The 16084-nt window shown below is 33.6% G+C and overlaps 1 protein-coding gene across 9 annotated transcripts in view; it reads left to right on the top strand.

The window, feature by feature from the left end:
* The window catches only part of rump (heterogeneous nuclear ribonucleoprotein rumpelstiltskin), a 207678-nt gene that overhangs the window by 123831 nt on the left and 67763 nt on the right, over nucleotides 1–16084 (top strand). The window contains exon 16 of one of the 9 annotated variants that reach the window (XR_016549270.1): nucleotides 4772–4878. The exons of 3 other annotated variants lie outside the window; for them this stretch is intronic. The gene's annotated coding sequence lies outside the window, so the exon portion shown is untranslated. Of the gene's footprint in view, nucleotides 1–983; nucleotides 1150–1407; nucleotides 1479–4762; nucleotides 4879–16084 lie in introns of all 9 variants that reach the window. 5 more of the 9 variants (XR_016549271.1, XR_016549274.1, XR_016549275.1 and 2 more) reach the window with 5 other exon arrangements.

Here is a 16084-nt window from a genome sequence, read left to right as displayed (position 1 = left end):
TTGTTACCATTATCCTTTCATAAATCTTTGTCAGTGTCATTAGGGTCACAATAATGTTATCCCTATATAGTTATGTCCTATTAATAGGACAATAAAATAGCATGAGATATCTCCAAGTGAGTTCAGGGATTTCCTTGGAGGAGGGCACTCTACATGACACAACTCACCTATCTGTAACCACAGTCTGTTCCATTTGATCCTCTATCTACATATACTACCATTTGCTACCCAGTAATAGTACTTTTTTTTTTTTTTTTGTTGCATGTGTTCTATGACTGATTTTTCCTCTATCTTTGAAATCAAATGATTTTTCTCTTGCTCTGGATATCAAAATGCTTTTCCATTAATTTGGAGACACCAACAAAGTCATGTATGTTGAATTAGAATACAAAGGAACATAAGTCATAATTGAAGCTCTCATTTGAATGACATGTTGATAGTAACAGTTTACTATCAAAAAAAGAATAACCTAGGTATAGTGTATGTATATATGTAATCTGTTTTCACAGTATTATGAAAAAAGGTATGAAATCCTGTCAGTTTTTCCATCTCATTTTGTGGTACCTACTAATAAATTGGAGATTTTTTAAACATTGTGTTGAAGTGCAGGCATTTTCCTTGTGGTTACTCGATCAGTGGTTCTCAACCCAAAAGCTATCGTGGACTGATAAATATTGTAGCATTAGTTCTACCCTCTAGTTAAAAGCAGAGTGCTTGGTATGGCACCAGTCTGTGGTCCAGTTGAGAAGCACTGGTCAACACCTAGTGCATGTGTGTGTGTGTGTGTGTGTGTGTGTGTATATACACACACACAAATTTTTTAAAACCCTTAATGTGTGATTTATTTGTCAAATGTAAATTTCCATAAATTGTAGTCCATAATCTTCCGGACTTTAATTAATCTTGTAGAATTTTAATTTTATCTATATCTAGTGCATATATACTGTATCTCTTCTATGTTGTTTTTATTTTATTTTAAACAGTGATTTAGTTTCATGTCTGCATTGATGTATTCGTCAAAATTTTATTTCAAGTTCAGCGATTTGTTATTTTTGGGTCGGCATACAGTCTTCACGAGAAACTACTCTGCAGATTTGGGTCAAAGCAACCAGAAGACATTCTTCTGGTAACTTTTGAACTAATCGATCTGTTAGTATCATTTATGTTCTTTACAGTCACTTCCTGATAATGTAGTTAAACTTGTACTTTTTGGTATGTATTATTCTTGTAAATCTTTATTTTGGCTATCCCTCCAAAATTTCTTTCGGTTTCTAGTTCACCTGTGTAATATTACTCAGTTGAACTGGGAATTTCATTAATTTCTTCTTTAAATGCATTTATTCAGTGACTATTATACTTTTATCATAATTTGTTCATTACAATTAAATCTTTGACTTATTTTTACAGCAAACCTGGGGCTTCATTATCAAAATTCATCACACAGGTATTTTAGTCTGCTGTTGCACTTCATTTCTTTGGTACTTCATATATGTATCTCCATTAATGCATTTTCATTGGTATTTCAGTTTAAACCATTTTGCATATTTTTTTAATAAATGATAAATTTATCTAATTTGGTTTGTTGTTGTGCTTTATATATCATTAAATGATTTGATGATCAACATGCATTTTGAAAAGTATATTGCATTTGCTAAAAATTCTTCAGTATCATTCCAGAGCATCAGTAACTGCTAATGAAATTATCCTTCAACCTCAGTTGTACTGTTTATATGATAATTAGTTTGTGCAAGCTCAGGAACTTTTTTTTTTGTTGTTGTCAATATGCAAGTTTTATCCAAAAATGTGGTACATGCTTGCATTTAGTTAGAAAGCATATAATTTTAGTAAAATTTAATTTTTATTTATTGAAAAGTGTAAGAAAATAAAATTTTTAATGCATGAAGTATTAATTGAAATTGCTCTAATGTTGATGTGCACAAATAGCCACTACTTAAAAGCTTATCAAGAAAGTTAAGAATTATAAAAATATGAGAGCTTCAAATATGTGATTTATTCTGATAAACAAATGCTTTAATTTTGAGGATATATGGGGAAATCTTATAATAAGCACTATATCAGTGTATTTTGTTCTGGCAGTGTGATACTACTCTCACCCTGAAGGAAGACAAATATGGGAAGAATTAGGAGAGAGAGAAAAATAAAGTGTGAGGTGAATGGGCCAGATGTTGTGGGATTTAACATGAATGGTATAGCATCATGCATTTACTGGAATATGCAAAGGAACTGAGTGCCCTCCTTTTGGTTAATGAGAGTCTTGCAGTAGGCAAGGTCTGTAAGTTGAGTAAAAGGAAGGCAGACTAGTGCTATTGTATATGAGTGCTGCTGAGACTGATATTACCAATTATAGACTAGTATCTATATCTGCAGTTGTGGTTAAGGTATTGGATAGGTTGGTGCGGACTAGAATACAAGTTTGGTTAATAGAGATAAGATTCTTTATGATAGTCAACATGGATTTTTAAAGGGCAAATTTTGTTTTAGCTACAAATTTTATGAAAAGAAGTGACAAATGCAATATATTATAGATATGCAGACATGTATGATGGTATTTTTGGACTTCATGGTGAGACATTGCAAATTTAGGGGAGCTGGAGATGAATAATAGATGAATAATAAATGAGCAAGACTGATAGAAGTTGGTTGCCTAAGTGATATCAGCAGTAAGTTGGTATTGGGGAGTGGGGGCAAAAACACTGGCATTTAAAGGTGGTTTTTTACAGCCCGTGTGCAATGATGGCAGAAAACACTGAACAGGAATGCAGTCAGGAATATATATCAATACTTGAAGTAGTAAAAGCCACAAAAATCTGTAATGTGGAAATGCAGATGGAATAGATGATATCAACCAGAAATGCTTAAATGTTGAGGTATAAAGGTTTTACATTGGCTACACTGCATAAATGCATGGTCAGAGGATTGAATTCTGGATGATTGGAATAGAGCTCATAGTATCCCTATAGAAAAAAAAGGAAATAAAACTGAATGTGAGAATTACACCGAAATTTTCTTATTGAGTGTTTCTGGTAAGATTTAATCAAGTATACTTGAGATATGGCCTTGAAAATTGTAGAAAGGAAAAGAAAAGAAGCTGGATTAAGGCTAAATAGAGATTATCAGGATCAAATTTTCACTTTTAGACAAAAGTGAAGTCATTGCAATATAAAAAGGATTTGTCATGAAGTTTTGTGGTTCAGGAAAAGGCATATGACAAGGTGCCAAGTGAAAAGCTGTCAAATGCTAGTTATATTTTGTACATGGGGCAGTAATATTTAGTTTATATTTGAATTATAATCAGCAGTGTAGAACTGAAGGAGGTACAAGAAGATGGTACGATGTTAAATCACGTGTGAGACAAAGGTGTACATTATCTCCAATGTACACATCATCTATATGGATCACACTGTAAAGGAGAGTGTTATTGAACCTTGATATCAATATTGTAGAGGCGAATATCAGTTCTTTACGTTTTTTTTTTTTTTTTGCAGATGACGTTATACTTCTCAATAAATAGTAGAAATCTGCAGGATTCCCTGACTAAATTGAATAACTGCTTTTATAAATTTGGTATGACAGCAACAGCAATAAAAAGACAATGAAAATAGGTGGAAATATTCAAAATATGAGCTGCATCCTGAATGGAGAACTTACAGAACAAGTAAAATATTTCAGCTACTTAGGCACAATTTTTAGTGAAGATGGCAAATGAAATATGGAAATAGATAGCATAATTACCAAAACTGTAATGGTAGAAAGTTAATTCAACTAATTTAATTCAATTTTTTTCAGTAATTCAACTGAAAAAAAAACAAAACAATTATATTGAATAAGAGATAAATTAGTCAAAACATTAAACTGTGTACAAGACAGTATTTAAACCCAGCTCTCAGATCTAACCCAGTGTTTCATTTCTAACCCAGCTCTCAGATCCATATGTCTTATGGATCTCAGAGCTGGGTTAGAAATGAAACACTTGATCCAAAGACTGGAAAAGACAGATATGAGAGGAGAGTTCTCAGAAAGATTAGGTGAGTGATATCCCCTTTGAGGATAATAGGAAAGAACTTGACATTGTTAACATACTAATCTCAGGTGGTATGATCACTTATATAGAATGGGAAATGAAAGATTAGCAGAACAAGGTTCTTTGTCAGGATGGTAGGAAATAGAACCATAGGAATACCAAGATCTGGGTGAGTGATAAAGTAAAAAAGTGCTTTAGTAGGCAGAAATATAAGACATGATAATGTTGGTGTCTTGACAGATAACATTAATTTGGAGAAAATTTGTCAATAGGAAGTTAGTAATCATGTAACTTTTTTCATGTATTATCATAATATCCTGTACACTCCCTGAGAGTATATGCAGGAATTTGATGTTTTTTTACAAGTGATAGTTTTGTGTTTTCCTTATTAAAAGATCCAGTAGAGGGAAAAATGAACTTAGAACTTAGCATTGCTGCAACGTATAATGTATGACTTCTTTTGCTGGGATGCCTATCCTGTTTTATCTCACTTCCCATGTGCTTCTGTATGTTATCACTGTGTGGTTTTTGTTTCTTTTATTATACCTAAACTCTCATTTGGTATTAACCCTTTCAGTAAAGATTTATTGTTGGTTTGAGTGGTTATAATATCAGTAATTCAACAGATTGCATCTCTTGAGCAGAATAAAATGAAAATCTAAAATATATAAACTGTTATATGTTTAAAATTCGAACCTCTTTGTATATTTACCATTCTAGTTTTTTCAGTGGTATGACACATGGAAGAAACTGCATCATTTGGAACAAATGATTGGCAATTTACCTTTATCAGTTTTGGACTTTTCCCCCATCACAATCACTTGGATTTGGTTGAGGTAAAACTGAATCATGCATTGATCTTTATTCGTTCTACAGTGTACTATCATTGAATTATATAATGATCTTTAAAACACATTTTTATGGATTCAAAAGTTGGCATGTGACCCACTAGAAATTTGAATTTTTCATTATTACTCCATATCAATTTCATTGTGTAAGCGTGTTTTCAAAAGACTTTATCCTTGTTTGAAAGTCTAGTCTCATAGTCTTACATTTAAACTTCTGTTAAATAAAACAGTAAAGGAAAACATTGATGATCAAAATTCATTTACAGTATCTGCATGTATTTGTTTTAATTTGCACAATATAATAAAAACAGTTGTTCACAAGTGAAAGATCAAGTCTTAAATATTCTTTATGAAAATAAGATCTGAGACTTATGCAGCGTAGGTGAGAAAGAATTATGTTTTGATTAAAATTTTATTTGTAACTAGAGTCAATAGCCCAAAAGATTCTGGTTGACTGTATCTTAAATCATATTGACTTGAAAAAAAAAAAATTGTCAGTTTACTCTCAGCTGATTCTATTTTAAAATTCTATCTTTTGAATCATTAATTTGAATCTTACTTAAATGCTCATTGCTGTAGGTCACATTGGCCACAACTCATATCTTTCTTTTGTATGCCATTTCTTCTGTGCCAACAGAAATTTTCATTTTAGCATAAAATATCTATGAACTTAATGTTTACACATTTCTCCTCTTTCATTAAATTTCAGTTTATGAATTACTAATATTCTGAAATGCAAATAAGCACAAGAAAATAGAAAATAATTTAGAGAAAATAGCTGAGGTTAAATAAAAAAAAAAAAAATCCATTTTGAAAAGAAAGTGAAAGTAGATCTCTGCGATTTCATGAGACACTTTTTTATGTAATTTACAGAGCTGCTTTGTATATAATAAAACCAAGTGACAACTATTTGTGAGTCGACTTGTTTCATTATATATATATTTTGCCATCTTCAGGACTGATGTATTAAAAAAACACAGAAAAAACACAATCATTTTTCTTCTGACTCAGGGTACCAGCTGAGAGGATAACATCATCATGCATATCAAGGATTTATGCCTAACGTAGCCTGTTACGGCCTTAGAAGTCATCGTTTAAGAGGACGTCCTGGTTTTCTTTTTCCTAATGTCTTATGCTTTAAGGCTTGTTTTGGTAATTTCTATTTTCATTCTTTGAATGTGTACAATCCATTTATGTTTATATTTTTTAATTTTTTCTATTACTGGTTCTTGGTTTAATTCTTTCATAATTGCTTCGTTTGTTTTGTGATCAAACAGAGTATACTTTGCAGTTTTTCTCATAAACTTCATTTCTGCTGTTATTAATCTTTGTTTGTCTTTTTGTTTTATTGTCCAGATTTCACTTCCATACAATAAGACTGGTAGGGCTAATGTATTGCACACTTTTAGCCTGGTTTGTTTTTGAACTAGGTTTGGTTTAAATATAGAGTTAATTACACCTGTTATTTTTAAATATTTTGCAATTTTTATGTTTATTTCTTTTTCATTTTCATATGTGATCATACATCCTAGGTAGTTAAATGGATTCACCTGTTCTAAGATCTTGTTATCTATTACTATCTTAGTTCTTGCTGGATATCTTGTCCTTTAAAGGCCATTGTTTTTTTTATTTTTCTGTTGATATTATCATACCATAATCTTTGGCTATCTCATTTAGATCTAAAATAGCTTTCTGTAAGTTATCTTCAGAATTTGTTATTATTATTTTGACGTCGTCAAAAAGGAGAGTGTTTACGTTCAGAGTAGGAGAAAGTTTAATACCTTGATGGAAATTTTTATTCCATTTTATTATTATTTCATTTAGGTAAATATTAAAAAGAGTTGCTGAGAGGGGACATCCCTGTCGGACCCCTTGGTTTATTTTTCTCCTATATGATAGCTCATGATTATTTGATTATTTTCATATATACTTATGATAGCTTTTAGGATATTATTTGGTATTTGTCTTTAATTTAATATGTTAAATAAAATGCATCTTTTAACTTTGTCAAATGCTTTTTCAAAGTCAATAAATGCAATATGTGTTTCTAAATTATATTCTCTTCTTTTCTCTATTATTAATTTTAGGCAGAAGGCTGGGTCTATACATGATCGTCCTTTTCTAAATCAATTTTGTACTTCTAGAATAAAGTTTTCGGAATATTTCATTAGTTTGTTATTTAAGATTCTGCTGTATATTTTGTAACATGAATTTAGTATACTGATACCTCTATAGTTTTTAGGGTCATCTCTATTATCTTTCTTAAAGATAGGAATCACAATTGCTTTTTTCCATTCTATTGTGGGGATACCAGTTGAATAAATTTTATTTAAAAATAATAAGAGTCTTCCTTTGAATCTTGTTCCTGCGTATTTATATAGTTCAGAACCTAGCTTATCTTCTCCAGGTGATTTTCCGTTTCTTGTTTCTTTCAGGCTGATTTCTAATTCTTCTTCAGTTATTTCCTTTTCATTTTCGTTAATTGTTTGCCAGTTGTCTTTTTTAAAATATTTGTCTGTCCACAGTTCTGGGTAGTAATTTAGAAATTCTTCTAATTTCAATTCAGTGTTTAATTTTATGTTTTCTTTGGTATCTGCATTTAGGTGTTTCAAAATCTTATATACATTGGGTCTTATTTTATATAAATCATGTTCTAAATTTGTTCCATGATTATCTGTCTTTTTTCTGACTTCTCTTTTAGCTATGGCTCTTATTCTTTTATATTCTACTAGGGGGTTCTGCCCCTTGACTCCTATCACCCCCCCCCCCTCCGTGTTCTCAACTGGTAGGACGGTTCTTCTTGAATTCTGATGACTCGAATTTTGAAGACTTGACATTCAGCAGGGTAGCCCCTGAGTGTCGAGTCTTCAAAAGGGGGGATCCCCCGGCACCTACTGCGCCCAACCCCCATGTTCCGGACTGGTAGGCTGGTTCTCCTTGAATTTTGAAGACTCGACACTCAGGGTAGCCTCCGAGTTTCAAAATGTTTCAAATAACTTGACAAAAACGTTACAGCCTACATCCATTTGAAGCCGACGTCACATCTGTTATGAATTTCAGCTTATCATTTTATAGTAGTAGATTTCATCTTCTAATCTTTTACTGCTTAACTATTTATGATAGGCTTCTTTTTTCATTTTGATTATTTCTTTGATTGTATCATCCCATATCTTCAGTTTTATCCTTTTATTGAATTTTTTGGTCTTTCCTAAGCTTTTGTTTGCTGCTGCATTTGGTATCATTTTTATATTGAGCCATTCTATTTCTATTTCTTCATTTTGTTTTATTTTATCTAGATATTGGTTAATTCTTTGTTCATATAGCCATTGTACATTTGTGTCATTCAATAGTCTAGTTTTATAAGTAAATATTTCAAATTTTCTTTCTGTTCTTGTTACTGGTAGCCATTTAGGTGGTAATCTTAATTTTATTTTAACAAGGAAGTGGTCACTGCTTATTTCATATCCTCTGCGAGCTAATGAAAACTTTGATATCTTTTCATTTAAGATAAAATAATCTAATATTGATTTCCATCCTCTTGCTGCCCAAGTATATTTATGTATGTCTTTATGTTTATAGAAAGAATTCATTATTTTTAGGTTATTATAAACTACAAAGTCAATAAATTTTTTACCATTCCTGTTTAGAGCATGTTCTCCATGTATTCCTATATTATTATTAATTTTTGTGTTTCCAATTCTTGCATTTAAGCCTCCTGATAAAATTATATTATCATTTTGTAAGTGGAGGTTTCTGTGGTTTAGAAGTTCATAAGGCATATTCCGGTAATTGGACCACATTTTTTATTTTATTTTATTTTTTTGTTTTTATTATTTTTTTTTTTTTTAAGTTAAAAGCATGATAAAGAAATAAAACCTGACAAGTTTTGTAAGTCGAACGTTAAAACAACAAAAAAGAGAAATTAATTGTTCATACTATACAGTTGTATCTGTCTTGACTGTTTATAAAATTAAAAAACCAGAATGCAGGTTCAAAACAGTGCTAAGTTTAAACAATGCTGGATGATGCCACGTACTGTTGTTCACGATGATAATGTCCGAGGTCTGACTGAGGTATATTTTTTATCAAAGCTGACCAAACTTGTTGTAGAATTAAGCCTTGGTTTTTATTGCATTATGTTGGAATTCTAAGTATGTTTGCAGCTTCTTTAAATTTCCTTATGTAACAGTTTTTTTCTATATAAGACATGTTTGTTTTCTGCAAGAGTACATTGTGGCCGGTGGAAATGATATGGAAAGCTAGACCTCATTTGTGTTCTCTTCGGATTTGTACATCCTTTTGGTGTTCGTTCATGCGTATTTCTCCAGATCTTCCTGTCTGTCCTACGTAGCAGATGCCACAAGAACAATAAATTTTAAACACCTGGTTTTTTTAAAGCATGATGTGGAGGTTTTGGGGAATATAGAAATCTTGAATTTTTTTTCCAGTGGCAGAAAGGCTACTTTGATGTTATGTTTGTTTAGTAATTTAGCAATCTTGTTTGTAACATTCTTGATATATGGAAGCGTGATGGCATTTTTGAAATCTTGTTTCTGTGGGATACTTGTAGGAGGATTCTTTTGATAGTCTTGGGTTCATAACCATTCTTTTTTGAGGATCTGTGTTAAATATTCCAATTCTTCATTTCTCTGTCTTTCTGTCCTGGAAATATTACGAGCTCTGTCCCTCAGGGTTTCTTGATTATTACATAATCATTTTTATTTATTTTATTATATATATTTTGTAGCTGATTATAAAATTCAATATTATCCTGTTCTCTTCCTTCTTCTGGGGCATATAAACCAATTATTGTTAAATAACCTCTATCTATTTTTATTACAGCTTCTATTATTCTTTCATTCCATAATTTATAATGTTTTAACTGTTTAGAAAGGGAGTTATGAATCCAAATCATGACTACTGCTTGTGCTCTTTGGTCTCTGTCAACTCCACTGTATATCACATTAAAATTTTCAGTTATCATTGTTCCTTTTAATTTCTTTTTTGTTTCAATGATTACTGCTATTTTAAAATTCCTTTCATTTAATATCTGGTCTAATTCTATTTCTGTATATGCTGTTCCACTTACATTCCAGTTTGCTATATTTATTGTATTTTCCATTTTCTTTTTACCTTTTCCATTCCAGGATCGTTTTCCATAGATTCATTCCAATTACCTTTATCTGCCAGCTTAAAAGTAGAATTATGTCCTCCATGTCAGGTGACTAGCCTGACGATGGAATAGTTCAGTGGTAGGACTGCTGACTTAAGGCTTCTGAACTAGCCTTCTTCCAATTTTAAACCCATAGGAGGAATAGGGTAATTGAAGGGGAAAGAGTAGAGAAGAGAGAGAGAGAGGATAGCATGATTTATCAATTCTTTGAAACTCATAATAATAACCTGTTTTAAATGGAATGCATATAATTTTCCAGTCTATTTTTTGATTGTCTGTGGGTGCATGTATTATGAGTTTTCTCAATGCACTGATGTGTAACATTGCTGCAGTGCTTTTTGGTATGAATTTCTATAGATCAGTCAGTTTTTCTCTCACGTAAGCATTTTGTCATGTGCAGTATATTTTGTATACACTTGGATAATTTTTAACTGAATGTTTTTGAGATCTCACTAATATTTGTTCTTTCATGATTCAAAAAAATTAAGATCATCTCATGCTAGAATTATTCATACAAGGGAGCTGTTATAATCACACGTGCAGTTGCAGTCGCTAATTATGTTGTCAAAAGACTTTGGTAAGTCATTGATGACATCAGCTAAACACTGCTGATTGAAGATATCCAAAATACTAGATATATGAAGAACCAAAGGCTTCAATTCAGCGACATATGACTTGTTTAAGTTAAGGGATATTACATCCCATATCGTTTCTTAGCCGAATAAGAAACTCAAAGAGTTTCATGCTGAATATAGTAGAAACTATATAAAGTTCGGCGATTCCAAGCATAAGCAAATGCCTGGATACTGCAGCAACTGACCCTTAAGGTAGTGCAAGCTGAGGCAACTCATGTCAACGGTGGAGCAAGCTCCGATCACTATTCTTGATATTTACCCATAATGTGAACTTAGCTCCTAGGAGCTGTATTACTGTTCTACATTATGAGAGGTCACTACCCAGACCGGTTTCAACCTTTATTGAGGTCTCATCAGTGAGTAGGTAGACCTAGTTAATAGTTAATATCAAGTTTGTAGTGAACAGAACTTACAACCCTTCTATGAGTTTTGCCAAGAGGTGTCCTAATAAATTATTAGATATACAAAGAGCCAAAGGCTTCAATTCGGCGACATATGACTTGTTAAGGGATATTACATCCCATATCGTTTCTTAGCTGAATAAGAAACTTAAAGAGTTTCATGCCGAATATAGTAGAAACTATATAAAGTTCGGCGATTCCAAGCGTAAAAACCGGTCTGGGTAGTGACCTTCTCTCATAATGTAGAACAGTAATACAGCTCCTAGGAGCTAAGTTCACATTATGGGTAAATATCAAGAATAGTGATCGGAGCTTGCTCCACCTTCGAAATGAGTTGTCTCAGCTTGCACTACCTTAAGGGTCAGTTGATGCAGTATCCAGGTATTTGCTTACGCTTGGAATCGCCGAACGTTATATAGTTTCTACTATATTCGGCTAAGAAACGATATGGGATGTAATATCCCTTAACTTAAACAAGTCATATATTGCTGAATTGAAGCCTTTGGCTCTTCATATATCTAATAATTTATTAGGACACCTGTTGGCAATACTCATAGAAGGGTTGTAAGTTCTGTTCGCTACAAACTTGATATTAACTAGGTCTACCTACTCACTAGCTGGATCTCAGAGAAAGGAACTTCAGAGTTGGACATTAGAAATAGAATAGGTAAAGCTAAATCGGCATTTATGGAAATGAAGAGAATTTTAATAAACAAGAACACTAAAATAGGCATTAGAATTGGAATAGTTAAAGCAACAGTGTGGAGTATTGGAAGTTATGGAAGTGAGTCATGGACACTAAGAAAGAGAGATATGGAAAGAATTAATGCATTGGAAATGTGGTGTTATAGAAAGATGGAAAAGATTAGCTATACAGAAAGAATATCAAATCAAGAAGTTTTAAGACGAGTTGGGATGGAAAGAACACTGTTAAAGAATGTTATGCAAAGAAAGACTAGATTTGCAAGACATCTTCTGAGAAGTTCTTCGGGACACCTGACAAGAACTATATTAGAAGGGAAAGTTGAGGGGAAGAGAAGACGTGGAAGACCAACTAGAGAGTGGTTTAATGACATCGTGGAATGGACTGGTTTAAGAATGATGGAAGCGACAGACAGAGAGAAATGGAGAAGAGCTGCTCATCTGCTGCAACCCTCTTGCTAGAGGATGCTACCAGACGACGACCTACTCACTGTTGAGACCTCAATAAAGGTTGAAACCGGTCTGGGTAGTGACCTTCTCTCATAATGTAGAACAGTAATACAGCTCCTAGGAGCTAAGTTCACATTATGGGTAAATATCAAGAATAGTGATCGGAGCTTGCTCCACCTTCGAAATGAGTTGCCTCAGCTTGCACTACCTTAAGGGTCAGTTGCTGCAGTATCCAGGTATTTGCTTTCGCTTGGAATCGCCGAACGTTATATAATTTCTACTATATTCGGCATGAAACTCTTTGAGTTTCTTATTCGGCTAAGAAACGATATGGGATGTAATATCCCTTAACTTAAACAAGTCATATATTGCTGAATTGAAGCCTTTGGCTCTTCATATATCTAATATACTCATAGAAGGGTTGTAAGTTCTGTTCGCTACAAACTTGATATTAACTAGGTCTACCTACTCACTAGCTGGATCTCAGAGAAAGGAACTTCAGAGTTGGACATTAGAAATAGAATAGGTAAAGCTAAATCGGCATTTATGGAAATGAAGAGAATTTTAATAAACAAGAACACTAAAATAGGCGTTAGAATTGGAATAGTTAAAGCAACAGTGTGGAGTATTGCAAGTTATGGAAGTGAGTCATGGACTAAGAAAGAGAGATATGGAAAGAATTAATGCATTGGAAATGTGGTGTTATTGAAAGATGGAAAAGATTAGCTATACAGAAAGAATATCAAATCAAGAAGTTTTAAGACGAGTTGGGATGGAAAGAACACTGTTAAAGAATATTATGCAAAGAAAGACTAGATTTGCAAGACATCTTCTGAGAGGTTCTTCGGGACACCTGACAAGAACTATATTAGAAGGGAAAGTTGAGGGGAAGAGAAGACGTGGAAGACCAACTAGAGAGTGGTTTAATGACATCGTGGAATGGACTGGTTTAAGAATGATAGAAGCGACAGACAGACAGAGAGAAATGGAGAAGAGCTGCTCATCTGCTGCAACCCTCTTGCTAGAGGATGCTACCAGACGACGACCTACTCACTGTTGAGACCTCAATAAAGGTTGAAACCGGTCTGGGTAGTGACCTTCTCTCATAATGTAGAACAGTAATACAGCTCCTAGGAGCTAAGTTCACATTATGGGTAAATATCAAGAATAGTGATCGGAGCTTGCTCCACCTTTGACATGAGTTGCCTCAGCTTGCACTACCTTAAGGGTCAGTTGCTGCAGTATCCAGGTATTTGCTTACGCTTGGAATCGCTGAACTTTATATAGTTTCTACTATATTCGGCATGAAACTCTTTGAGTTTCTTATTCGGCTAAGAAACGATATGAGATGTAATATCCCTTAACTTAAACAAATATTCAAAATACATTTTATATCTGACCAGTATATAGAAAGCAGTATCAAGGTACATATCACACAAATTTACAGCGGCTATCCTATTTCATTGCATCTTGAACTAGAACAAAGGGATCAAACTACCCAATGTTGAAGGCCCTAACAGAATCTAAACCAGTAGACTTATATTGTGAAAAGCATATTTGTGCAAGTTATAACAGTCATTGTGAACTTATGCAAACGATATTTAATATATTAACTGACATCATAATATCCATTGCTTTCCATAATACATATACACAAATTAAGGGACAAAGAGAAAAATCATAACTCAAAAACTGTATGAATTGTTATACAATTTGGTGAAAAGCAGCATATATATGAGATTGTCAAAGTGACTCAGTGAACAACATGTTCACCCCTCAGAGTAATATAGTGCTCACAACATTTCATACTGTCTATAATGGTCTCCAATAGCTCAGCTGGTAATAACAACCATTTGCTCCTGCAAAGCCCCCCTAAGTTATTTTTTAGTGCTTTAATGAGTATTTAGAGCAGCATTATTCTTTCATTCCATAATTTATAATGTTTTAACTGTTTAGAAAGGGAGTTATGAATTCAAATGTTGCTGCTCTAAATGAGTATTTAGAGCAGCAACATGTCTACCTAGAGCATTGGTCTTGTATCTGTTGACGTGGAGTCTTCCCATTTCAGTTCTCTCCTGTGTGTGTTTGGGGGGGGGGGGGGGGTAAGCTGCTTGTAGACAGCTAGTCATCTAACATACAGACTACTTATGTGAAGCCTTCTGTGCACAGTGGAAGCAGGTACTAAAGTTCTTGTAGCCAACTTGAGTCAGATTGTAGCTGATTTGGGATAGTACTCCTGTTTCAGCAAGCAGATAATTGGAGATACCAGTCACCCACCGTGATTGTAGCCTGTGGCCTTTCTTTGCTTTATCTCTGGGATGGTGTTTGTAACTGTCCACAGTTTGTGAACCATGGAACAACTCACATGTAACCATCTGGACTACCTCTGCCTGACTGGCCAGCCTCTAATCTTACGATGGCTCATCAGTTAAATGTCTTGCAGCCATATCCCAGAATTTTGCTATCTCAAAATGGCTTGTTCTCAATCCAAACATGAAATGGAAAATCACTCCAAAATGCCTGCTTTTATGGCATTGCTCATTTGCATATACTACTGACAGTACCACTCATTTGTATATGATAACCAAACTTAGCTGCTCTTTTACATAATGTACCTGACTTTCATCCCCCCCCCCCCCCATATTGCACTTTTTTTCTTTGTTCCTTGATTTATAGAAACCAATGTAGTTTGAAAATACATTGGTGAATAGAAAGATTGAGACATATTTTTTCTCATTAGTTCTCTGCATAGTCCTGAAGATGCTAGAATAACAATTAGGTGCCACTTGTTTTCCTTAAAATAAGTAAAAGTAGCTGTTTTTTATTGTACTGAGAGCTCCAAAGAATTATGGTTACAGAATATCTTCATGATACTCTGTGATTCTTTGAAGGCATATCAATAATTTGTTGATTGAAAATAATTCTTATTTTCAGTGAGATGCCACTGGAACTTAAAACTCTCATTCTGTTTCAGTTCAAATTATTATTATTAAGAGAGCTCAGGGAGTCAGGGACTCATTGAGGTAGTCCATATATTACCTCTACCAGCTTTCATACCTGTTCTTGAATTCATTCACATTTCATACCTGCACTCCCACCTCCAATGACAATCCATTCTGATCATGCAGCACTCTATAAGAGAAAAACGGAGCCCCCCCCCCCCCATTATGGCTTTTATTCTCAACTTCCAAAGATCCATAAAATCATTCTATCTACTGATATCCATTATGACCCTTTCAGAAGTTAATAAGTCTCAAACATATCACCTCTCTTTCTCCTGTTTGCTAGTGTCTTCTGCCCACAGATTCTCAGTCTATCTTTGTAATCTGTATTCTACAGTCCTGATATCATCTTTAACACTCTCCTTTGGACGCTCTTCATTTATATCAGAATCACCACAGAAACCAGGAGACCAGACCTGCAATTATCCTTTGAGTTGTATTTGAGTTGCTCACATTCTCCAATTTATGCAACAGTCTTTCATGCTGTATTCTGTCAAAAGCCTTAGAAATATTCAAAAGTTTCATGGTGTATCCATTCTCCTTGTAATAACTCAATGGTAACATTATTATTGAATGTGAGCAAGTTGTTCAAACATGACCTTCATTTAGTAAACAGATGCTATTCATCATAAAATATAGATTCCCTGTCAACCCATTTCTCTATGCAACCTAACTGACTTTTTCAAAATCTTCACCACTACTCCAGAGATGATAGGGCAATAGTTGGATACATCAGTCTTTGCACCTCTCTTGTGCAATGGAACTTCCATACATTCTTCCTCCCCTCCTGTGGAATATTCCCTGTTCTGAGACTCAGATTATATAGCCTGG

The sequence above is a fragment of the Typopeltis vanoorti genome, chromosome 13 (assembly GCF_054136105.1).
Source record: "Typopeltis vanoorti isolate ZY-2024b chromosome 13, IOZ_Tvanoo_1.0, whole genome shotgun sequence".
Lineage (NCBI taxonomy): Eukaryota > Metazoa > Arthropoda > Arachnida > Uropygi > Thelyphonidae > Typopeltis > Typopeltis vanoorti.
Note: the sequence above shows the minus strand (reverse complement) of the source record. Positions and strands in the feature narration are given on the sequence as shown.